General features: G+C 38.9%; 1 protein-coding gene across 9 annotated transcripts in view; it reads right to left on the reverse strand.

Moving 5' to 3' along the window:
* Window positions 1-26,385, reverse strand: part of ANAPC10 (anaphase promoting complex subunit 10) — a 301,742-nt gene that overhangs the window by 197,895 nt on the left and 77,462 nt on the right. The window lies entirely within an intron of this gene.

Consider the following 26,385-nt stretch of genomic DNA (forward strand, 5'->3'; position numbering starts at 1 on the left):
ACTCATCCACTGCTTGTAGATTGAAAATGAGATCAAATTCAAGTACAGTATATGTGTTTCAGAGAATATTGAAATGAAATAACTGTCAACTACATATTTTGTTTGGACAGATTCTACATTCTAGTTTTTGTACTACAGCTCTAATATAGCCAATAATATAGCCTCAAACAATTTGTACTCAGGAAAACCAGCTAACTCCTTTCTTTAAACATTTTCTGTAGACTTGGTTACCCTGCAATTAAAGAAATGTTCGTTTTTCATTGTAAAACCCCTTTTGAGTTCAAACTGGGGTTCAGAGATTTTGAGGGGGTTCAGATAATTGAATTTACATTTTCTTGAAATGTTACAGTTAAACCATTTTCTCTGGTTTCAAATACTTTTTGATTTCACTAGATAAGCATTAATATTTAAAAATACTAAAATTTCTGTTTGCCATAAATGTGATCTGATATGTTTTTCTATTTAAATTCTATGTAAAAACAAAGTAAAACTGAGTTTTTAACATTAACAAGTACAGAACAGTCTCAGAATGTCTAGAGAATTGACATGTTATTCTTGCTCAGATTCTAATAGAACGTAATAAAGCCAGAGACCTAGATTCTATTCTCAGTTAAAATTATGTTAAACCAAGAATATTATTAATGACGATGGTGATGACTGTAGCGCCTATGAACCGCAGTCATGGGTAAGGACCTCACTGTGCTAGGAGCTGTACAAACCCAGAACCAAAAGATGGTCCTGGCCTAAAAAGCCTACAATCGAATATGAGACAAGAGACGACAGATGGCTACAGACATATTGGGGAGTACAAAGAAACAATGAGACAATATTGTCTAAACAGAAAAGACAGACACAGGTTGAGGAAATGGGTATAAAACACAAGCAAATGTGACAGCAGCAAATATCATGTTAGTTCCATGATTTATTGTCTTTCTTTTTCTTTGTTCTTTGTTGGAGGGAGGGAATACTTAGGAAGGGATCAGCTACATCAGGGCTTCACAAACTGGGAGTTGTGACCCCCTCAGGGGGTCACAAGGTTATTATGGGCAGGTCACAAGCTCTCAGCCTCCACCTCCAAACTCCGCTTTGCCTCTGGCATTTATAATAGTCTTCAATATAAAAAAAGTTTTTAATTTATAAGGGGTGGGGGGGTCACACTGTGTGCTTGCTGTGTGAAAGGGATCACCAATACAAAGGTTTGAGAACCACTGAGCTAAATGGAAAGAAAAAGGAAGGGATGAGAGAGACAAGGGTAGAGGAAGAGAGTGGCAGGTGTCGAGTAAAGCTGGGGTGAAAAGACTATGAGGGAGGGGGAAAGTTGGCACAAACAGCCAACCAGCACAGGGCAGAGAAAGTTTGTACTGGAATGTCCAGAGTCCAAAGGTACCAGCTTTGGCTGCTTCTGGTCCTATCGGCTGGAGTCTCTGTCTGGTTGCTTTCCTGCAGTTTCCCTGCAAGGTCATAGCCCAGGGATGGGGAGGAGACAGTCTAGGTTCCAGTGTCCCTAGACTGGGGAGTCTCTCCTCCTGCATAGTTCTGGGTCCAAGGGGATCCTGGGAAGATGGGTGGCCCCAGTGAAAGGCCTAAGCACCATTTAAGTCTCATTTGAGACTTCAGAATATGACTTACATGGTGCATAGACCTTCAGCTCTCACTTTCAACAGGGATGAATTTCAGCCTGTGAGTTTAATGAGTATTAGAACCCAGATTTCCAGAGGTGAAATGTATTGACCCTTCATGCCCCATGGCATATGTATGGAATTTGCTCCTTATGGAATTTTGTATAGTAAAATGTGCTTTAGAGTGAGATTTTCAAAAAGTGCTCAGAGCTGATCTAACTCTGCTCCCATTTTCATCAATCGGAATTCTACTATTGATTTCAATGGGAGTAGAGTTAGGTGATGTTTAGTGCTTTTGAAAACGCCATACTTACTCTCTCTTTTTCATATGTAATTCTGTCTGGATTTGTGTCCTGTCTTTGATAGGGTTAACAGCATTCAATATTAGCACCATTTGCACTACTTGGATGTTTTTGCTTATATAAAAACATGTTACAGTTATGCACTTCCTGACTGGCTGCTCAGATTGTTCATTCTTCTTAGGTGTGAAGAAAAGAAAAAACCTGTTACAGGTAATTGTTAGGCTGATTCTTAAAGCAGCTTCTTGAAATGTCAAATGCTACAGCAAGCATGTCAGGAAAAGGATTACTTAAATTTACATTATGAAAGAGAATGTTTAATGAGACTTTATAAAAACACCTTACAGATTTAAATAGGCATTTTTTTAAAGTATTCCACCACTACAATGGACCACCCAATAACAGTGACTGGAAGCCTCAGCAGACCCATCCTTCCAGGGCTAATTATATACCCTTAATTTTATAGAGAGTTTAACTGTATTTTAGGTTATTACCTCATGCTCCAGAAAACACCTCAGTATTTAATAAAAATGAGAGTAGAACACCAATGTAATTAAAGTATTTAGCAAAATCGTAAAATAACTATGCTGCATTGTAAGTGAGTGTTTAGAGTTCATTTGCCTTTAATATGTACTCTGTTATGTTATAGTGGTTCATAACTGTTCACTGAATCAATATTTAATATTCATTTACATATATTGAGAAAACATGAGAATGAGAGTCCAAAGGTTGTACCTCTACCAGCCGTGAACTGACTAAGCAAGTTAGGCTCCTGAAACACAGCATCATGCTCTACTTCATCTTACTTCCATTCATTCTGGAGTGCTGAAGCCCTCACTCAGGCAAAACTGACTATGGAAGCCTTATTCCTTCCATGCTTAGTGACTCAGTTACCGGGGTGTAACTCCAGAGTGTCTCCAATTATTTCAAAGGAGTTTGGGGAGTTTTATTTGAGTAATGTCTGAGTAAGGATTAGACTGTAGGAATTCAGGATTCATATTTAAAAGTAAAATAGATTATCTCCAAAGTTAATTAGGACACCAAAGCAAGACAGGAGCAGCAAATAGTGACCCTCTTATCCAGAGTTAGGGTTGGGACTAGATTCACAAGGAGAACTTTGGCATCTAACTGCCAGCGTAGGTGCCTAAGGCTGACATTTGAGTGCCACTGGCATTCACAAAACCACCACTCAGCTGCTGCTTAATACAGGCACTTATAGTCCCTAGGCCCCTAAATCTCCACCAGTAAAGTCCCACACGTCCCTAAACTTCTGCTGGTGGGTATGTGCAAATCTGCCTAAATCCTGACACTTCCAAGCAGTTTGGTGACCAACTCCCAGTGGGATTCACAAACTAGACATTCCTCTACCTGCCGGGCCTGATCCAGTAGGTGTGCTCAGAACAGGGACTTGCTTCCAGGACTCCGATCTCCAAGGTGATTACCTCTCTAATTAGCTACGTGAGGGTATTCTATGGTCGGTTTCTCTCAGTTTCTCTGTTCCATTGTATATGGCATACTTAGTCATTGGGCCAGAAAGAGCATGAGAATGGCTCGGTAACCAGTAGTTAATGCACTCACCTGGAAAGTAGGAGATCTTAGTTCAAGCCCCTGTTCTAAATCCATCAGAGTGGGGATTTGAATCCATTTTTCCCACATCATGTATGAGGGCCCTAACCACTAGGCTTTTGCATATAAAGCGAGAAGGCACCTCCACCTGGCTGTCTATTTTTGTGGGTTAGGTGTTCTCCAAGTTCAGACACTTTTGGGAGAACTTAGTTAAACTTACTTTTATATTAAGTTGTACTTGCTTCCACATCAGTCTCAAAAGGTGGCCGCTTGGATACTGGCTCAAAGTGACAGAATATTTTCCTTCAGACTTCCCCATCCCATTCCCATGGCCAATTAAACAAAAGAATCCAACTCTCCATTGCTCCTTCCAAGATGCTCTTTTATGGTTGAACTTGACTTGCTCTTTAATGAGGATATCCAAAAAGTCTCTAAGGTTCCTTAAGAGCCACAGCATTGGGTTCTGACTCTTATTCATCTTTGTTGCTTACAGGATATGGTGTGTTTGTGCTGGCATTAAATAGGCATTATCAATGCCTTACTTAGAACCCAGTTCTACCATCCAGACTCTCAGCAAATGATGCAGTACCCTGTAACTAGTCCAATTTACTTCATGACATGTTAGTAAAAATGCCTGAGCCTTTTCTACACTGTCCATTTAGGACTGACACAGCTGCACCACAGCTGGTTGTGGCTTTAAAACTGATCCTAATTTTTTGAGTGTTGACTCACCCTTATAGTGAGAACTTGATTCTCCCTTAAATTAGATCAGGTTGAGATTATTTGCTGCCATGCATGTGGTGATTAATAGGTAGCTCTCCATGGTGTTCCAGTTTCTTCAGTCACTGATTTACTACATATTGAAAAGCTCATGCATTTTACAAGTAGATTTTGGCATTCCAGATACTTGGCTGCTCACAGTCTCTAGCGTACAAATTGACCTCAAGCCCAAATTCTGCTGCTTCAGGTGCTCCCTCTAAAGTCTCACTTCACAGATGTTTTTATGCTGTAACTCAGAAAAGTATCCTGACAATCACACCTGGCCTGAAAAAAAGCAAAATACCCCTTCTTAAAAAATCCTAGTATATTAGTAGGCCAGCCAGGAACTAGTATCATATGATGGGCCATTTAACAGGTCTTTCCCGCCTGACCCACATCCTCAAAAAGGAGGTGATATACTGAGGGAAGAAAGTAGAGAGAGAAGTAGAACTTTGTAAGAAGAGATCTTACTTAACTTTTAAATCCCTCATTATTAACCCATTTTTTTCTGGGTAACAGCGCAGACTAATTCTCAGATTAAGCAGAAAGTTGCCTGGATAGTAACTATTTTGTTAAATCAAATATCTATCTTAATACTAGGTATAGTGCCTCTCATTTGGGCATGCTACCACTATTCAGTATCCAGAACTAAGACGGCTAGCATGAATGTTTGGTCTGTTCTTCTAGAGTTGTTTGAAGACTGGTTGTGCTTTAATCTTCAGAACTAAATTCTATAATTTAGAACCCTAGGAGAATACTGGAAAGAGAAAAGTTTAATATTAGATATTTTAGTATTGGGATAATGTACTAGGTACTTCTGAGAAGGAACAAAAGCCTGTACTTAGAGGAAGGAATTAGACAAAATGCTATCAGTAACAAAGTTGATAAAAATATATTACATTTTCTGATAGATAAAATAAATACTAGTAAAATGTTCAGCCTGAATTTTAAGAGCAAACACTGAAGTGTGGTTTTCTTCAGTACAGTGATTTTGCTGTTTTACAGATGTTGGATTCTGCAGTCAATGGGAGCTTTGTCCATGTAAGGATTGCAATTGCAGGATCAGGCCTGTTATGAAAGCGATATTGGGTACTAAATTTGGCTGGAAACATCTGTTCAACCAGGCCAAAGAAAAAACACAGTTTGTCCCTTCATTTTTCACTATGTTATCAGCAAAGCTGTATTTTAGTAAATATAAAGTATTCACACTGAAACCAAAGTAATGCATGCTGTTGCATCGAACTATATTTCATGGTTTTATTAAAAATAACACATTGGTTTTAGTCAATCAGATTGAATAAATGGCTGAACATTACACAGACAAAAAATTAAACAGAAAAGCAAGCAAAACATTTCAGGCATTCACGTAGACAGAGTTTCTTCCGTCATACTAGCACCAGATTTTCAAAAACTGGCCTCTGGTTAGGAACCTGCAAGTGCAGTTTTATACTTCTAATTACCTGTGGGTTTAATTAAAGTCCCTTAGGCATGTAACTACTTTTAGTTGCATTCAGGTACTGCAACGTTCAAGTGGAGTTAATTATTCCTGAAAAGTTGTCTGTGCGCCCAGTTAAAGCTGGACGGGAAATGTTGTCTGATATCTGAATTACCTAATGTTGTATCAAAATCTATTGAATACTATCTCTGCACTTTGTAAGTTAATACTTAAAGTACTGTGGCTGCAAATCCAGCGGAGGCAGGAAGAAATGCAGACAGATTGTTTCCAGATCGAACATTAGATTTGTGCCTCTCTGTGGAAATGCTGATACTGAGCAAACATCTATTGTGAAAAAAAATCCAAACCTATTCATGTTATCCTATTGCTGCAAATAAAGGATTGTTAACCTCATTACTTAAGCATAACACCAATTTGTGGAAGGAGAAATTGAAGTGCTACTCACTGATACATTCTAAGCATGTCTTAGAAATTGACAGCAAGAAAGCAATTGTCAACTGAGAGTGAGGACTTTAAAGCTGAAGGTGGTAGTGAAAATGACTTTTCAACTACATTAATCTCTTCTCCTGGAACTTTGAATATTGATAGCCAGGTTCCTAACACTCCCCATCTCAGTATTCTGCATATTGGTATCCACCATAAGGACCCCTTCCTCTGTTATGCTTGGATGAAAAGTATCAGAGCCATTAAACTGTATGAACTTATTTAAGAGTATGTGTGGGCACCACACGTTAGGAAAGATATGGACAAACTGGAGAGTCCATAAAAGAGCAGCAAAAATATAAAAGATTTAGAAAACATGATCTATTAGGAAAGGTTAAAAAAAACTCTAGAGAAAAGACGACTGAGGGAGGACCTGATAACAGTTACATTAACAAATATGTTAAGGGTGGTTACAAAGAGGACAGTGATCAGTTGTTCTCCACGTCCAACAAGGCTAGGACAAGAAGTAATCTGCAGCAAAGAAGATTTAGACTAGAAAGTTTCTTCTAATATCTAACTGTAATGATAGTTAAGTACTGGAATAAGTTAACAAGGGAGGCTGTGGAATCCCCATCATCGGATGTTTTTAAGAACTGGATAGACAAACATATGTCAGGGATGGTCTAGGTATACTTTGTCCGGCCTCAGCATGATAGGATGGACTAGATGACCACTCAAGGTCCTTTGCAGCCCTACCTTTCCATGATTATTTACATGGCATCACATATGTGCAGGGCACTTTAGAGATAACTTTCTTTTTAAAAAAAATGATAGCTCTCTGTCCAAGGAATTACAATCTGAAAGCCCAGTTTTACTCTCACTGGCATCAATGAGAGTTTAGAGTTGAATCCAATGAGAGCCCTAAATTGGACACAGAACACATGGAAAGCCAATAAGCAGAGGGAGGGATGGGGTGTTGGAAGGTGTGGGTTCCAACAGTGAAAGACCATGAGATAGGCTCTTTGTTAGATAAGTATGCCTCTTGTTAGTTCCTTTTTCTGTGCTTGCTGCCACCTCCTGCCCCTTTTTTATTCTTAAGTGTTCATTAAAATTTGCTAACAGAGTCTGAAAAGAGGACAGGAGTGGTTGGACTTCTGTTACTCTTCTTCACACTTGGTTAATACAATGAAATCTGCATCTGGAATCCTTCCAACAGGCAATGCTTGTCTTTAGACAATCATTTTCAGCTATCCCCAATGTTTCCTCTACAATTTCATTTGACTTTAAAGATTAGTGTCATGGGGCACTCTACTCACTGCTAGGGGCACTGCCTGGTGGCCACGTCTGGGGTGACCCACCCTTCTGCTCCTCGCCCTTTTATCTCTCTCTCATTACCTGAGACTCAAGCTACTCCATCTTCATGGCTTAGCCCTCCAGCCAGATCACTATACTCTTCCGCTTCCGGGGTGGCTTGGGGTGAACACCGCATCACACAAGCCTCTACTAAGAACTGATTTTTGCTGATAGCTTTGAAGTACTCAGCAACACTTTTTATACTGCATTTTATTTTATTTGTATTTATATTTAGTAGTTTAGCAGTATTACATTTGATGGGCCCAATTGCCCCATCTGTTGGACGACACATAGTATGGAAAAAAAGTGGAATATGCTCTGAGTGCTTAATATAAGTGGGCAAATCATCCAAAAGCAATTAAGTCCTAATATGCTGTCCCATGAGTAGGCAGTAATGCACAACAGCTGAGCACAAGTCATAATGGCTGAAAGTCACCCAAGAGCAGGGAGCTATCTCAGGGCCTATGCATCACAGAAGGGCCTATCTGGAGGGATTAGGTGGCATTTAAGAAGTGCATAGACCTTGCGTTGGTTCCCCTTTCATTCACTGTGCACAGAAAAATGGGAAGTAATCTGGAAAAACAGGACATGGCTACAGCCTATAGGACAGTGATATTCCAAAATACTAAAGGGGAATTATTGTTCTTGCAGAACGGCTCTGTATCATTGACCCAGAGCAAAACTGATATAGCTTATGTAATAGGTGTTGCTGCAGTGTAGATTAAGACCACACATGGCAATCCAGGAAAAAATGAAAAGCCAGTTCAAACCCAGCCATTGTTACACCTGTACGTTATATCAACAGGACTGAACATCTGATCTTCTAGCTTCCAATTATAACACAACGACTATTATGCAATTATTTATTATCAGTACACAAGTGTGTGGTTTACTGAAAGCAGAACATGTTGGGGCAGCACAAATAAATATCAAAGGTAGTACTCTCCTAATTTTATTATTCATTTTCATAGTCAATTAAATACCTCTTTCTTACCCATTAACGGAAGCTGCTATAGAATTTCCACCAAAGAGGTCCAGCTTGCCATGGAGTGAACAGGTCTTGAGTATAACTTAGAAGTCTGGTCATAGGCTACCAAGCTCTACCACATCTGAACATGAGCTCCTAGTGCAATGCTGTGATCAAAAGGGCAATGTGATCCTTGGATGTATAAACTGGGGAATACTGAGTGGGGAGGTTATATTACCTCTGTATTTGGCTCTCATGTGACCACTGCTGGAAAACTGGGTCCAGTTGTGCTGTCCACACTTCAAGAAGAATGTTGAAAAATTGGAAAGGGTTCAGAGAAGAAGAGAGAGAATGATCAAAGAATTGGAATACATGCTTTATAGTGATAGACTCAATGAGCTCAATCTGTTTAGTTTATCAAAGTGAAGGTTGAGGAATGACTTCATCACAGTCTATAAGTACCTACCTGAGTAACAGAACCATGGTAATAGAGAGCCCCTCAATCTAAAAGATAAAGATATAACAAGATCTAATGGCTGAAAGTGGAAGCCAATTCAGACTAGAAATTAGGCATCTTTTTTAAGAGTGATTAACCACTGGTACAATTTTCCAAGGCCTGTAGTGGATTCTCCATCACTGGCATTTTTAAAATCAAGACTGGCTGTTTTTCTAAAAGATATGCTGTAGTTCGAACAGAAATTAATTCAGGAAAGTCCTATGGTCTCTGTTATGCAGAAGGTCTGACTGGATGATCAAAATGTTACCTTCTGGCTTTATACTCTATGAATTTATAATTGGAATCCTGCTCATTAGTAGAAGATGACCTGAACCATGAACTTTGGAGCTAAACCTGAACATCCCCCTCCAAAGTTTCAGAGGGTTTGGCTCCATTGTTCAAGTCTATTCGTGATCATTAAAAGTTATCATAAAACAGCTTTCAGTTTAGAGTTTCTAATAGAAAAGCAAAACTTCAAGTTGTTGGTGAAGAAATAGAGCAATCTACAGGAAAAAAGAGGGATTAATGAAGTCAGAGAAACACAAAAATTCAAATAAAATCATTTAAATTGAAAAAAACAACAACCCTGTTAACTGCTATTTCCTCCTCTCCTGGCCACATTCAAAATGAGAAAAAAATTAATTACCAAAGATAACATTTAACAATTTAAGTTTTAACAGGATGACATTTAACAAGAGCCAAAAATTATAATGGCATTAAGACATTCCAAGGTTGTTTTACTTGTTCATGTATATGCTATTCAAGTGGCTGAGGGCACTTGGTTTCATGGTGCATTCAAAGTACGTATTAACAGAGTAGCACAAAGGAGTATCTTAATGTTACATTTACTGAGTCACTTCATCTACTTTTTGGAGGACAAAAGATCAAGCATATTCCTGTGAAATCATGTGTGGCTACCAAAGACAGCATAATAGCTGTTGCATTTTCTTCCATACAGCCACTCCATAGAAGAAGATAACCTCTCCCTGTACCATTTTATAAAACATGGTGAAATATCAAGCATGAAGGATACTATCTATGTGGTCAGTAAAATATATCGAAGGCAATGTAACACAGTCCAAACCAAAGAAGTCAGTTCAGCTTAATTGTATTAGCCATAACCTTGTCCCAATTTTTTCACACATTAAAAAGTATGCAACATTCATTAGCTGTACTGCCACAGGTGTGCTGACAACTTGTGAAAATTACCAGGGTCACTGATACAGCAACATGCATAATATTAACTCCAAAAAATAGACCAATAAATGTTGTTTCCTAAATTATCATTTTCTATTGTGCTAATTCCCATTTAAAGAACTGAGCTAATCCAAATGATCATTTTTGCACAGTTTTTCAAATAATAGTTGAAAAATCTTTAAATAATTCAAACAATTTCTAAAAGATACATAGTGATCAAGAATAATATGCGCATTTTGGAGTGAGCCCATTTAGTATGTTGGGCATTTAAATGTTGGAACAAATTAATTCCTATTTCTTTGAGGTTGTCATTTACAGAAGAGAGAAAGATTATGATTCACTTCTAAGAGTAAAGAATGATGATTATTAATATGCCTATTCTTTTAAACAGTAAAATCATGTGTGATGATATCTTGTCACTCAGACCACTTGATATGTATTTTGATGGCCATGGCCCAGTTCAGGAAAGCATTTAAGCACATGCTTAAGTCCATCCCTATTCAGCAGTGCACTTAAACACAAGCATGTGCTTAAGTGCATTGCTGTATTAAGATGACCTGCTGAATCGAGGCCTAAAAGATTCATAACTTAACCCTAACCATCCCAATGAAACATCAAAGAGGAGAGTTCTGTGTTGTTGTTTCCCGTTCTTTAAATAACACTATTCTCTATAAGGGATGATGTGGTCCTAGCTAATTAATTTAACAGAATTCTTTCCAGAAGAATAATACCCAGAATATTTTCCCATCTGTAGGAACGTTTCTGAATGGAATAATGAAATAAATAATAGCACTTATATAGAACTTAATATTTTCAAAGAATTTCACCAATCTCCCTGTTCTCTAATTTGTATTAATAACAATGAGGAATCCAGGTGTGAAGGGATCTACAGAAACAGATCTCTCTCCATGGAGGAGGAGGGTACCATTCTTCTTCCTCCCCACCCCGACTTTGTGGAGCCCCACAAAACTTACATGGAAAGCTTAACAGAGCCCAAGCTATAGGAACTTTTCCCCAGATACAACACCTGGGAAGCAACAGCCAGAAGGGGTTCCTGCCAGCACCACTCCACTGAAGCCATACTTAAGAGAGAGCCAGGAGTAGTGTGTGTGTGTGTGTGTGTGTGTGTGTGTGTGAGAGAGAGAGAGAGAGAGAGAGAGCCAGGAGTAGTGTGTGTGTGTGTGTGTGTGTGTGTAGAGTGCCTCTTCATGGCTCCAATTTTGAGTGGTTTTTCCACAGAAAGTGTCCAACGACTCCCAGAAGAGAACACTTGGGAGCAAACCCCAAGAGGGATTCCTTGTGGAATTTTTTACAAAATAAGCTTTTCATGCTGGAGAGGACAATCTGGCCAATAATAACAACACTGGACACTTACACAGCCCTGAAAATCTGACTGTCTCAGATACTTCATAAGTATTAGGGCCAACATATTGATAAGGGAGTGCTTAAAGTTTGGTTCCTAAGTTCACATTTAGGCACCTAAATAAGTGGCCTGATTTTTAACAGAGCTGAGCATGGAGCTCTCTAAGTTTGTTATTCCCACCACTGTGGTATTTAAGGTCACAGTGCTACTCCCACAAAAATAAAGTTTGCATAATATCCTAAAGAAGTGTAAAACAAATGCAGTGTTTACCCAGTTATTCCCAGTATGCGAGAGACACAGTAGGTGAAGTAATATCTTTTATTGGACTAACTTCTATTGGTGGAAGGTACAAGATTTTGAGCTACACACAGAAAGAGCTCTGTGTAGCTTGAAAGCTTGTAGCTTCTACCAACAGAAGTTGGTCCAAAAAAGATTTTACCTCACCTACCTTGTGTCTCTCACAAAATAAATGTGATATAGAGCTTCAGTTTGGCCCCTCATTGTGGTTTGTTTGTTTGATTGTAATGCTGTGGTGAAATTACTGGTTAGGAGGAAGAAGGGATAACCAGGGTAAGAATAAGTGTTTAAACTGACAACCTTGCTTCAGAAGTGCCTGTAAAAACAATGACGGACAATTCACACTTCAAACAGCTGCAATCCTAAAAGCACTCTTGATCTCAAGAGTGGTGTGAGTTTGCATGTCAAAAGACAGCTTCGTGTGTGGGAAGAAGGGCAGGAAGAAGTGCTCTATCTGCCTTTAAAAATCCCACAGCTGTCTGTAGATAACCAAAGGTGTGATGACAGATCTTCTGGAAAGTTTCAGATGCACTAATATCAAGCTTACCACTTACAGACAGAACTGTTTTTACATATGTTCTAGTCATACTCCTGTTGCTCTCATGTGCATGAAATACCTCTGCAACAATTATTACTGAATTAACCTTGTTAGTGTCTTCCTTTCCAAGATCAGATAAATGCTGAAAGTCACAGAAGATGACAACAAAATGAAAATAATACAATACAGTAGTTTCAATTTTTCACTGGTTTGGAGCTGTGAAAGCTTGCTTCCTGTTGTACCTCACTGACCAAGGCTTGCACAGTACTGAAGTGAGGTGGGACAGGAAGGGTTTATACATCTAGAAAAATAAAGTTTAACAAGAACTATGAGAACTAAATGCCGCTACATGTAGGTAGGAGTGTCCATATGAAAGAAAAATATGCAAACATACATGATGCACTAGGAAGAGAATGGATCTATAGGTCAAAGCTAAAACGTAATCGGCTGGAAGTCAAGGAACTTAGAACATGATTTGTCAGATGTGCTGAGCATCTCAACTCAAGCTGACATCCATGGGAATTGAAAATCTAAAAAATCAGGCTTTTCAAACAGGAATGGTCACTCAAGTCTCTGAGGCACTGCAGTTGCCTTTCTTGCTCCTGCAAGCTCCCACTTCCCCTGCAATCCCAGTCAACCCATCACATTCCCACCTTCCCGTTTCGCCTCTCCATTAGCACTGTTTTGAACTCTAGCTCCCTATCCTATCTTGCTTCTGCAGCAACCTTGCACATCCACACCTTGCTTCTGCAGCAACAGACATCTGAGAAGAGCTTCACTCTTATATTGGAAGGCATTACCACATGCACCTTCAGCCTTAGGGCAAGTACATCTGTGTGGGCAGAAACTGTGTCTGAAAGCTGTGAACTTCCAACAATTCCCACCAAAGTTGTGGGAACTCAGCATCAGACCTATAATCCTTAACAGGGCAGCGTGAGTCATAAGCCGTGTCTCAGCATAATGTATTAAGACTAATTCACCTACATTTTCATCTTCCTAAAAAGATTCAAATGCTCCCCTGTTTGTCCCAAATGACAAGGAGTAATGTCCACATGACGGGTATACATTTGTAAGATGTATGTCAAGAATGGACTCCCTGATAGAGCATGCTCTAAGTGTTATAGATGTAGACCCAAACTCTGTTCTGAGTTACACAGGTGTAAATATGCAGTAAACCAGGTGAAGTCAATAAATTATACTGTTCAAGATTTATTCTAACGTAACTAAGATTACAATTTATGCAACAGTATTTATTTTAAAAGGACCAAAATGCAATACAAGAAACACGAAAATAAAATGCATTTTATGTCTGAAACATATACCAAAACTCCATTACTGCAAAACTAGCCTTTAGAGTTATAATGTTAGTAGAAAATTTATTTCACAGGAAAGAAAGGACTGGGATTTAGGAGATCTGGGTTCAATTTCCAGCTATGCCACAGACTTCCTGTGTACGTTTAAATAGGTCACTTAATCTCCCTGCGCTGCAGCTCACCATCTATAAAACAGGGATAATAACACTTCCTTCCTCCTACTTGTAGCCTACCTTTTTCATTTTGGCCATGATCCGGCACAGACTTAATACATGCTTCATTTTCAGCATGTGAATAGTCCCATTCATTTCAACTGGACTATTCATGTGCTTAAAATGAAATATGTGCGTAAATCTTTTCAGGATTGGGCCTAAGTAGAAAAGGTGGAGAGAAAGGAAGTAGTATTATTCCTGTTGTACAGCTGGGGAGCGGCAGCACAACTGTAAGATCTTTAGGGCAGGGACTGTCTCTTACTATGCATTTGTACAGAGCCTAGCACAACGGTGCACCAATCGCAGTGGTGCATCTAGGTGCTACCATATGATACAAATAATACTGATAAAAATAAATTGCTAAGTGATTCTCTTTGGACTCTCATGCCATCATGTGCCAGCAATGCCCCTCTGCCACGTACATTGGCTAAACCGGACAGTCTTTACGTAAAAGAATAAATGGACACAAATCAGAAGTCAAGAACTATAACATTCAAAAACTAGTCCGAGAACACTTCAATCTCTCTGGTCACTCAATTACAGACTTAAAAGTCGCAATATTACAACAAAACAACTTCAGAAACAGACTCCAACGAGAGACTGCTGAATAGGAATTAATTTGCAAACTGGACACCATTAAATTAGGCTTGAATAAAGACTGGAAGTGAATGTGCCATTATACAAAGTAAAACTATTTCCCCATGTTTATTTTTCCCCCCTACTGTCCCTCACACGTTCTTGTCAACTGCTGGAAATGGCCCACCTTGATTATCACTATAAAAGGTTGTTTGTTTTTTTTCCTCTTGCTGGTAATAGCTCACCTACCTGATCACTCTCGTTACAGTGTGTATGGTAACATCCATTGTTTCATGTTCTCTGTGCATATAAAATCTCCCTACTGTATTTTCCACTGCATGCATCCGATGAAGTGAGCTGTAGCTCACGAAAGCTTATGCTCAAATAAATTTGTTAGTCTCCAAGGTGCCACGAGTACTCCTTTTCTTTTTATAAACTGAGGGTGGCCCATAACTTTTCATCTACACACATAATCCTTTAACTCAAGTGTGTTGGTGCTTTTAACTCATGTTGACTGGTCCATGAGGGGCTACAGACTATAGCCTGAATTAGCACAACTCATAAGCTGGTAACACAATCACTCTGTGCAGTTTAAGTACTATTTTGAAGTTGGCTGCTCCCTCTCGAACTAGACTAATTCAAGGGAAGTTAACTTGAGTTATCTACACATGAATTTACTGCTGTGGAGATACAGCCTAAACACAAGTTGTTTGCCAGTTAAGCTCTCAACTCCTACTCTCTTTGATGAGTACACTGGAATGTGTTACCTAGGGAGGTGGTGGAATCTCCTTCCTTAGAAGTTTTTAAGGTCAGGCTTGACAAAGCCCTGACTGGGATGATTTAGGTGGGGATTGGTCCTGCTTTGAGCACGGGGTTGGACGAGATGACCTCCTGAGGTCCCTTCCAACCCTGATATTCTATGATTCTGTGAAGTGCTAAATCAGGCATCCTCCTGTGAGAATTGACTGATGGTGAGTCTTTAGCTTATTTAGTCTCAAGTCCCACACCTCAGTGGCATGTGCACAAAAGTGAGGTCACTTTTTAGTTAAATTAAAGGCTTTTTTTACTCTGTCCTGCTGGCAGGAAATGTTTTAACAAGAGCTGGTCAGAAAATGCTGATTTGTCAAACCCGAACTGTTCTGTGAAAACAGATTGCGTTTACCAATTTTTCCTCGATTCACCTGCAAGGTTCCTGGAATCTTGTCTGACAGACATGTTTTTGTCAGAAACAAAACGTTCTTGTGAGTTACCTGCTAACTCTCTGGCAGGCTTCTGGGAGCCCAGGCTTTCAGAGTCTATGGTGCATGGTGGGGCTGCTCCATCACTCCACGTCCAAGGTTTCCAGATTTGCAGTCCGGCTGGCTCTCTGGGCTACCCAACTACTGAGTGGGTAGCCCTGGAAGCCTGCTGGTCTGGAAGTCCTTGTGTCATAGTGCTGCCCTAGAGAAGCATACCCTGGGGGTCTGGGTAGCTGCTAAGTGAAATAAACATTCTTTGTCAGTTTCACACCTTCATCTGCATAACAGCGGTGAAACTGACAGGAATGTCAGTCAGCTGTTGCCACATCCTGGGGAACTGATTTCCATGTGTCTGTGTTTCCAAAACAATTTTTATTTTAAAAAATTTGGTTTAATTCCAAATTGGAATGAAAAAGCTTGAATTATTAAAATTCCCACCAACTGGAAATCACTAGTTTTGGCCAGCTCTAGTTTTGCCTCAGATCAAAAATTTCCAGCCATAATGGAATCTCTGATCACTCTCTCACTGTACATGAAGACAGTGCACTAGCACAAAATAACACCTTTTTAAAAATCATTATTTCCTTAGATGTGGAGCATCAATCTAATTTTGTATGGTCAACATGAAATTTACAGTAGAACTATGAGGCCTACTTAATGTATCTAAAACTACATTTCCCAGCCAGGAATGCAACCATATTTGAAAACACAGACTTAAAGGTTATGGCAAAAAAATGAATGAAACACAAATAAAAATGCTTCACTCGATGAAGCTGAGAGGCCTGATCCAAAGCCCGATGAACCTAATGAGTTTTTCCATTGATTTCAGTGGGCTCTAATCAGGTCCACATGCAGCAAATTACTAGACAGTATTTTTTAAAAAGCAAAACAGGTTTACAGATGGGGTTTCATTTTGTTTGACATCACCATTTTTTCTATATTGTTTCATTAACAAATCAACAAAATAAAGAGCAGCTTGTTCATCTTTTACAAATGAACCAGTACAGATCCTTCCCTCCACTTTCTACTCATATATATTAATTGCTAGGGACAATAGAATATCAGCTGCTCTGACTGGGCTGCAATAGATCATCATGCAACACAGGTGGCCTCCTGGCTCCACCTCCTGTCCCTGACAGTATTACTCTGGGCATCTACTTAACATACGATTCTTTAAAATATTATAACACTTGAAAAACAAACAGCTGGCTGCAGTCCTTGCTTCAGTTTCTTGGACAACATGCTGCTTGGTAAGTGATCAGATTTTGATACTGCTACAGTAATAACAGGAAATCATCTGTTAAAATGTTGGTTTCCAGTTGGAGAGGAGTGCCAGTGTACAGAGGATATCTGGCTTTATAGCAAAGGCCTGTAAAAACAGTTTGAGGTTATTTATGGGCCTACAGGGAAGGCTTTGTGATTGAAGCTAAATATAAGTAACCTAAATATGGAGGTACAATGCATTTGTGCAAACCCCTCACAATGACAGTTGTGAGACAGGCAGTCAGACTACTAAATGATCATCTGTGTAGAAAGAAATGTTTATTTAGACCAAGATGTCTGCTCCCTAATCAAAATTACTGAATATAGGAAAGCAACCAAAGCTTGAGATATGGGGATACACCTATAAAATATTGCTTGAAACATCTTTTAGAGAAAAGCATAAATTAGTCAAGAATGACAGTGTAGAATATTAGCCCATTATTGAACGTTAGCTGTAATATTTAGCACAATTCATTGTTAGACATCACTTTTATAAAGATGCTATCAATATTTGAGTAGTCTCATTTCGTAAAATTGGCTCTCCATAAACCTATAAAACAGTGGTCCCGAAACTGAGGGATGAGCCACCTTACCAGGGCACGGAGGAACGTTTGGGGGGACACGGGCCTGGGCCAGCCACCACAAGAGGCAGGAATAGAGCACCACCGAGACCCATTCCACCCCCAGCTGCATCCCCACTCTGCCTCCAGCTTCGGCCCTGTGGCTCCACTCCGAGCTCCAGAGCTACTCCCAGCTGCGCACTGCCTCAGCTCCAGCCCCAGGGCCCCATTCCCAGCGGTGGCTCCTGAGGTAGGTGATGGGGGAGAAGGCACAGACAGGATGTGGGGGGCACGACTTGAAAAGTTTAGGGACCACTGCTATCCAACAATGCAGAGATTATATTCTAACAAATGTGAGTGTTCTGCACTGTTCTTTCTAGGATACGCATTTGTGAGTGTTTTGGTTTTTTTGGTCTTTTTATAACCCTCTCTCTATCTCCCCTGTACCAAAGTTATTTAAGACCAACAATCACTATATTTCATCATCTGAACTTTTGGGCATGCTGTTTGTTTTGGAGGTTTTTCAGATACAGTAAGCCAAATACTGATCTAACAATATTGTGGTTTACAGTGTAGTGTCCTTACTCCCAGAACACATCACACTAAATTCTACAAATGTTTGTGGTGTTTGGTCATTTTAAAGTAACAAACACCACCACACAGGAGGAGAAGCAGCTTATTGACCAGCCTGTTGGTGAAGTATGTTTGTCCACAAAATTAAAGAAGAAATAATATTTTGAGCTAGCAAATTATCTCCCATTATCAACTCTTCCAAATTTTCAATATCGCCTTGTAAGATGTAAACAGCCAGTTATTGACTGTCTCCATTTGTTGGTGGAATTCTGTATTTTTCAATGAAAGGTCACAGAAGACAACTAAGAGGCCTGATGCTTATGCCTAGGGCACAGATTAGTGTCTGGAGTAAAAAAATGTTATCCCTGTTATTAGTTTTCACCCAGTTATACAAATTCAAATTAGTAGTCAACATAAAAAATTGTAGAAACAATTTCTAATATTGCTCAATACCTATTGTGTGCTCCTAACATCCTAATTAGGTTTGTCCTAAAACATGAGAATGTTGATGCCTTTTTGGGTGGTTGGTTATGAAAAAGAAAAATTACACATGTGGGCCCTATCAAACCTTGCCATTTTCATATCTACAGAACAGAATGGTGGTTTGTCTTTATTTCAAAATAAATAAAGGGGCACCCGACAGGAAGGCACTTGGGTACCTAGATAAATAAAACCAATCCAGTTCCAATCAACACACAATAACAGACCCCTCTGTTTAGAAGCCAGTTTCCTCAGAAGCCAATCTGCAGCAAGTCAGTACGCTTACATTAACTGTAATACGTTAAAGACTTTAAACATGTACTGACCTTGTAAGAAGGGTTTAGAATGGTCATTTGCATTTGTTTGCTTTGATGCTGCATATCAAAGAGCAAGAAAAAAATTTTGTAATGTATAATCACAATATTCTTGCATCTATACAAGGGCTTTCAACCTATAGATCCCAGATCACCTCAAACTTTTACTGAAGTATTGTATAAACTTTACACAAAGAATTATGTAAACCACCACCATGTAAGTGCAGCCACGGCAAGGAGTGAAATTTAACATTACTGTTTAGCACAGGTATAAAGGGTTATTACATCCATTTGGACCTGCAAAAGGTACAGAGGGTGGCAGGTAGGGTAGATTAATAAAAAAAATATTTTTTTTATTTAAATTGGGTTTTTTTGATAGGTTTTTTTCCCTCAAAAAGCATTTTATCTAAAGATAGCTTTGAGCTATAATGTATCTTAATTAAAACTATCTCATCATGGAATAGGGATTATAAATTCTAATTCTACAGTATGAAACAATATATTCATGTAATGTTTAAGAAAAGTTTTGTAAATGAGTTCCAATGGTTCATGGATTAGGGACCCAATCTTATAGGGTTCCAGGGGGTTCTGTATAGATTATTTAGGTTAATCTTTCTATCCATCCAATGGGACTCAGTGCTCAGTCTAGAAGATACCATCAGAGACGCTTAGTTTTGTAGTTCTCAAACTATGGATTTGTGGCTCCAGAGATAACATGGTTTTTAACAGCAAAAATGTTTAGAAAGAAAAAGAAAAAATAAAGGTGAGACATAACAGACCTCAACCCTACTGTCCCTCTGCAAATTTGTGTACACAGAGTCAACCCCTTACCTCTCTCTAAAAGTGCAAAGTTGCAAAAAGTTCAATGAATAGAAGATTGTTGGGAGTGGAATAGATCAGGATAAAGAAGGAATCTGGAGATCATAGACCCACAGAATATCAGGGTTAGAAGGGACCTCAGGAGGTCATCTAGTCCAACCCCCTGCTCAAACCAGGGCCAATCCCCAACTAAATCATGATAAATGTGAAAAGGGAGGGACAGGCAGTAGAAACAAAAGTGAAACTGTTTGAGCAGCATAATGCAGAAGTCTTGAGGTCTTTCTGATTGTAAAAAGAAAAGGAGTACTTGTGGCACCTTAGAGACAAACCAATTTATTTGAGCATGAGCTTTCGTGAGCTACAGCTCACTTCATCGGATGCATACTATGGAAACTGCAGCAGACTTTATATATACACAGAGAATATGAAACAATACCTCCTCCCACCCCACTGTCCTGCTGGTAACAGCTTATCTAAAGTGATCATCAGGTGGGCCATTTCCAGCACAAATCACAGACATGAAGGTCGCTATCTTAAAACAAAAAAACTTCAAATCCAGACTCCAGCGAGAAACTGCTGAATTGGAACTCATTTGCAAATTGGATACTATTAATTTAGGCTTAAATAGAGACTGTATATATAAAGATACTATTAATTTAGGCTTAAATAGAGACTGGGAGTGGCTAAGTCATTATGCAAGGTAGCCTGTTTCCTCTTGTTTTTTCCCACATATTCTCTGTGTATATATAAAGTCTGCTGCAGTTTCCACGGTATACATCCGATGAAGTGAGCTGTAGCTCACGAAAGCTCATGCTCAAATAAATTGGTTAGTCTCTAAGGTGCCACAAGTACTCCTTTTCTTTTTGCGAATACAGACTAACACGGCTGTTACTCTGAAACCTTTCTGATTGTAGCGTTCATTGATTTGAGATCTACTTTACCATTCTCTCACTAGAAGAGAAAACCAATAATCGCAGCAGGCCATAAAAGAGACCCAGTTTGGGAATATTTTAATGAAGTTCCTCTACCTGCGGGTAAGACAGGCATGTGTGAAAAATGCAAACAGTGCAACAAAGAAATGCAAGGCCTGATCGCCCATATGAAACAACATCATGAGAAGTGATCCTTCTCAGGAGGAGGCTACGTTGAAAAGATGATGAAAGGAACACGTCTGAACATGCAGGATCTTCAGGTTGGTAAACTTTTTTCTTTCATACGTCTTTCTTAAGGACTGCCTGTCTTCCTTCTGGACTATTCTTGAATTCTTACATTTGAGCAAAAAATATAGTTGTTACTCTATGGTACTATCATTTTAGATGCAGTTGTGATAAAAAAATAAATAGCTGAAATAGGCTGATTTTCCTTTTACAATTTTACCTTTAAAGTAGTACTGAGTGCCAGGGAATGCAATGAGTAACACTAAATGAGCAGTATGGTAAGAATAATTAAAATAATTGCATTGTCTTATTTTGTTTAGGAGAATCCATCCTCAACATACAGGATTCTGAAGACTATCCACCTTCAAGATCACCATCATTTTCTATAGTTTCAGAGTTATCTGCCAATGATAGTGTTTCAGTCACATCCTGTATGTCTCACAGCCCCAGTGTATCTCCTGTAGCAAAAAGAAAAAAAAAATCTCCATCATCCAGAAACAACCGTGGATAACAGGTTTCAGAGTCGTAGCCGGGTTTGTCTGTATCAGCAAAAAAAATGTGGGAGTACTTGTGGCACCTCAAGTTTGTGATAAGAACCAGCAGATTACAAAAAGAGGTAGCTGATGAAAAAATTGCCCAGTTTGTTTATGCAACAAACTCTTCTTTCTGTATGACTGAGAACCCACACTTTATTAACATAGTTCGGTCATTAAGACCAGGATACAGTCCACCCAACAGACCAGGTGTCTCAGTCAAATTACTGGATAAAGTGTATGAAAGAAATTGAGCAGTGTGCAAAAGGTCTAGAAGGTGAAATTGTTAACCTGAGTCTTGATGGGTGGAGTAATGTCCACAATGATCCTGTTGTATGTGCTTGTGTGACAACAGAAGAAGGGAATGTCCTCCTTACAGAAACAATTGATGCAGCAGGAAATGCACACACAGCAGAATACTTACAAGAAGTAGCAGTAAAAGCTATAACAAACTGAAAAAAATTCAAATGTCTAGTACGTAGCTAGGTCACAGACAATGCTGCAAATGTATCCAAGATAAGAAATTTAGAAGCGAGTCCCTAGCCAATAACATACGGTTGCAATGCTCATTTGATGCACCTCCTAGCCAACGACTTCGGTGTTCCAGAAATAAAGGCTAATGTTGTTGAAATTGCAAAATACTTCTGTAACAACCACTTTTCAGCAGCTGCTCTGAAACAAGTGGGAGGAACGAAGCTAACTCTCCCACAAGACATGCAATAGAACTCAGCAGTGGACTGGTTTGGGCACTATATCAAGAACTGGCCTAATCTGATGACAGTTTGTCATAAATGTAAAGGGAAGGGTAAACCCCTTTAAAATCCCTCCTGGCTGGAGGAAAAATCCTCTCACCTGTAAAGGGTTAAGAAGCTAAAGGTAACCTCGCTGGCACCTGACCAAAATGACCAACGAGGAGACAAGATACTTTCAAAAGTTGGGAGGAGGGAGAGAAACAAAGGGTCTGTGTCTCTCTGTTGGTATGCTGCTTTGCCGGGGATAGAACAGGAATGGAGTCTTAGAACTTTTAGTAAGTAATCTAGCTAGGTATGCTTTAGATTATGATTTCTTTAAATGGCTGAGAAAAGAATTGTGCTGAATAGAATGACTATTTCTGTCTGTGTCTCTCTTTTTTTGTAACTTAAGGTTTTGCCTAGAGGGATTCTCTATGTTTTGAATCTAATTACCCTGTAAGGTACCTACCATCCTGATTTTACAGGGGTGATTCCTTTACTCCTATTTACTTCTATTTCTATTAAAAGTCTTCTTGTAAGAAAACTGAATGCTTTTTCATTGTTCTCAGATCCAAGGGTTTGGGTCTGTGGTCACCTATGCAAATTGGTGAGGATTTTTACCAAACCTTTCCCAGGAAGTGGCGTGCAAGGGTTGAGAGGATTTTGGGGAGAAAGACGTGTCCAAACTACGTTTCTCAGTAAACCCAGTTAGAGGTTGGTGGTGGCAGTGGTTATTCCAGGGACAAAAGATAAAATTAATTTATACCTTGGGGAAGTTTTAACCTAAGCTGGTAAAAGTAAGCTTAGGAGGTTTTCATGTAGGTCCCCACATCTGTACCCTAGAGTTCAGAGTGGGGGAGGAAACTTGACACAGTTTGTGAACAAAATTGTGAAAGAATAGATGGTACTGTCACAGCCAAAGTTCTCAACATTGGGCTTAAGAGAAATGTTGAACACATGCCGAGTACCCTGAAGCCTATTTCTGTAGCCTTGAACAAAATGCAGGGAAATAGCTGTTTTACTGCTGACACTGTTGAAATTTGGAAGGAACTGAGTGAGAACTTAAAAAGAGAAATATGCAATGACAGAACTAAATTACAAGCATTAAAAAAATGAAGGGGACAAGCACTATCTCCCGTTCATTTTCTTGCAAATATTCTCAATACTCGGTACCAGGGTCAAACCTTAACTGCTGAAGAAGAGGAGTTGGCTATGACATGGATATCCAGCAATCATCCCTCCATAATGCCAATTATAATAAACTTCAGAGGTAAGGGTGAACCATTCAAGAAATATATGTTTACTGATGATGTTTTAAAGAAAGAAAGCCACACCCGTGAACTGGTGGAAGTCACTTAAGCATTTGGATTCAGAGACTGTTGAAGTGATAATCTCACTTTTAACAGCAGTAGCTTTTTCTGTCGGTGTAGAAAGAGTATTTTCTTCCTTTGGACTAATTCATTCCAACTTGAGAAACCGTTTGGGACCTAAAAAGCAGGAAAGCTTGTTTTTCTTTTCCAGATTATGAACAAACAGGAAAATGAAGGTGAAGATGACTGAGTTAGCAGCAGAAGCCAATATTTTAAGTTTCTCATATTGACCTGGCTGACAGTCTATTTAATTTTTGTTTTTAAAATATTTCATTTAACTATTTTAGTTAAAAACAATTTTAACAAAAACAAACCTGATTTTAAAAAACTCAAATGTTTAACTAAATTCAAAAATTCATATGCTTGTTTTGTTAAAATATTATATGTTTGGTGTTGAAGAAAAAAATCTAGAATACATAACATTGTTTTAGTTAAATAAAACTATTTAAATGTCTGTCTGGTGATGTTCCCCTCCTAATACAGCATGGCAAGAAAATCCTCCAAATATTAAAGATTAATCTGTTGAATTGGAGATAGTTCACCTCCCAATGACTTCATAAATATCTGCTTCAATTACTTTGGTAAATGAAATAACTAACAATCATTTATTTTCTGATATAGCTGTAAAACTAATCTGAAAAGTTTTCAAAATAAATCACTGAAAAAATGTATAGTGTGTACCTTCTAAAAATGAAACCTACATCTATCTCTGAGTTGTGAAGAATATGTATTAAGGTTATAACCACCACCAAGAATGCACTTTTATGTAGAAATCCACGATTAAATCAAGTCTTCCTGACTAGTGATTTAAATCAAATCCACCCTGGTGGCAGCATACTCAACAAAGTTGGAATCTGGCTAAGACACCAAGACTGATGCCCCATTCCACTGTTGCATGAATAAAAGTTTTCTGCTGTGGGGGCAAATCCTGCCACCTATGTGGCATGGAACCATGGCTAACCCTCTGCAGCTCCAAGGACATGTCTGGCTGTGGCAATGCAAGAGCATATGGAACAGGACTGGGCTGTTAGATTTGATACCACAGAGTCTACTGGTCACTGCCCTCTGTTGAGCAGGAACATAAGCTTCTGCAGCCTAAAGCCAGAAGGGTCTGAATTTCAAAAGTGTGCTAGTTAGGAGCACAAGTCCCATTGAGTTTCACTGGAACTTAGTTCGTAGTTCACTTAGACACCTTTGAAAAATCTCACCCATATCTCATCCAGGCTCATCACAGTGTTCACTTGCAGCCACAAAGTTGCTCTACAATCTATGGGGATGATTTATACAGCCAGTGCTGATTTTCAGGATTTGTCCCTTTTTGAATGGGAATTAAGAGTGGGGAAAGATATATGTTAATGATGTACGTAATGAAACATAACTTGGTATGACTATAATACACTGCAAAATGCTGCAAAGGAAGTTTCCTGAACCTAAGGAACTGTAAGTGCTGCAGAATACGTGTTCATGATTACCTTTAAAGGAGCTGTGAGCCCAAGAAGGGTAGCTTTATAGCACATAGTAAGGATGCATGCTGCACTCTAATTTATTTTCCATAAATTTTTTTTCAAGAGTTTATGAAATATTTTAAGGGCAGTGCATTTTTAATAAATATATACCTCTCTCTTGACAACTATTAATTAACTGTTCATAAAATAACTGGATAAATTTGCCTAATCTGTGAGAGAAAAAGTAATCTGTAGAATAAGAAAATGGAAAGAAAAAAGTATGTTGCATCCCACAGTATGTTATTTGGCATCTTTGATATATTGAACTGAACAGAGGTGCAGAGCAAGTATTTGACACTAAATGTAATCTATGTCACTGGCTGAAACTTGGTGAATGACAATAGTACCTCATCTACCTACCACTGAAATGAATGGGAGTTTTATCTTTGGCCAAATCCAGTTTTCTCCTGAAGTCAATAATAATAATTTTCTTTTCTTTGTCCATGGTTTGCATCCAATCTACTACTAAATAACTGACGGGACTTATGGTTGTGAACAATAGGTGGGTTCTTTAGTAGGAATAGTAGCCTGAATTCAGGACTGGGGTAGGAACATGCCAATCTGGTGTTTCTAAATTACTGTCCATTTCATCCTTTGGGATATTAGATTCTTTTGGTTTTCAACAAGCATGCCTCTTACCTATCATTATTTGTTAAGTAAAGAGCTATACATGTCACAGAAGAAGAAAGTATCCCTATGTAAGGGACTGCATATTTTAAAGTGGCCGTCTCCTGCAAACACACACCTACTATGAAGCATGAAATCAAAAGGACTACCCATAACAGTTTGCACCAAAATCCATAGTACGTGTTTGCAGTAAGATAAAGCACATAAAACCCCTGTTTTGAGTCCCACACTAACCTTTGGGAGTTATTGTTCTCAGAAAAGAAAATGTATTTTGTATAAGACAACGGCAAAAGGGAAAAACAGTTAACAAGAATACCGAGCTGCCCTCCATAAAAAAGGCTATAATTTTGTCAAGATATTTTAGGAACATCAGAACCCACAAGTGGAATTATAGACCTTAGGTCTAATCCAAAACCCACTGAAATCAATGGGTATCTTTCCACTGATTTTAGATATCAGGTCCGTAATGGGGAAAATTCATTCCTAATGTTACTGCACTAAAGGCAGCAGAGTTCAACCAGAGATTAATTTGCACTTTTATGGTAGCACATTTAATGTAATATACAGTTACATAAAACTGATCTCAGTGTTACATTTCTGATCCTCCTTTGTTTTACCTCCCTGCTCCCTTCACTCCTGTGCCTTCTTTCCTCTAGTCATCACCCATATTTTCTTAGTCTCTTATCACATGGCCTTGCCCATGCTTCCCAATTTAATTTTAATTTGCAGTGTGATTTTCAAATGTTTTGTCCTAATTTTGCTCCCATTGCAATCAATAGGA

This window comes from Lepidochelys kempii, chromosome 4, assembly GCF_965140285.1.
Source record: "Lepidochelys kempii isolate rLepKem1 chromosome 4, rLepKem1.hap1, whole genome shotgun sequence".
In the NCBI taxonomy this organism is placed as follows: domain Eukaryota; kingdom Metazoa; phylum Chordata; order Testudines; family Cheloniidae; genus Lepidochelys; species Lepidochelys kempii.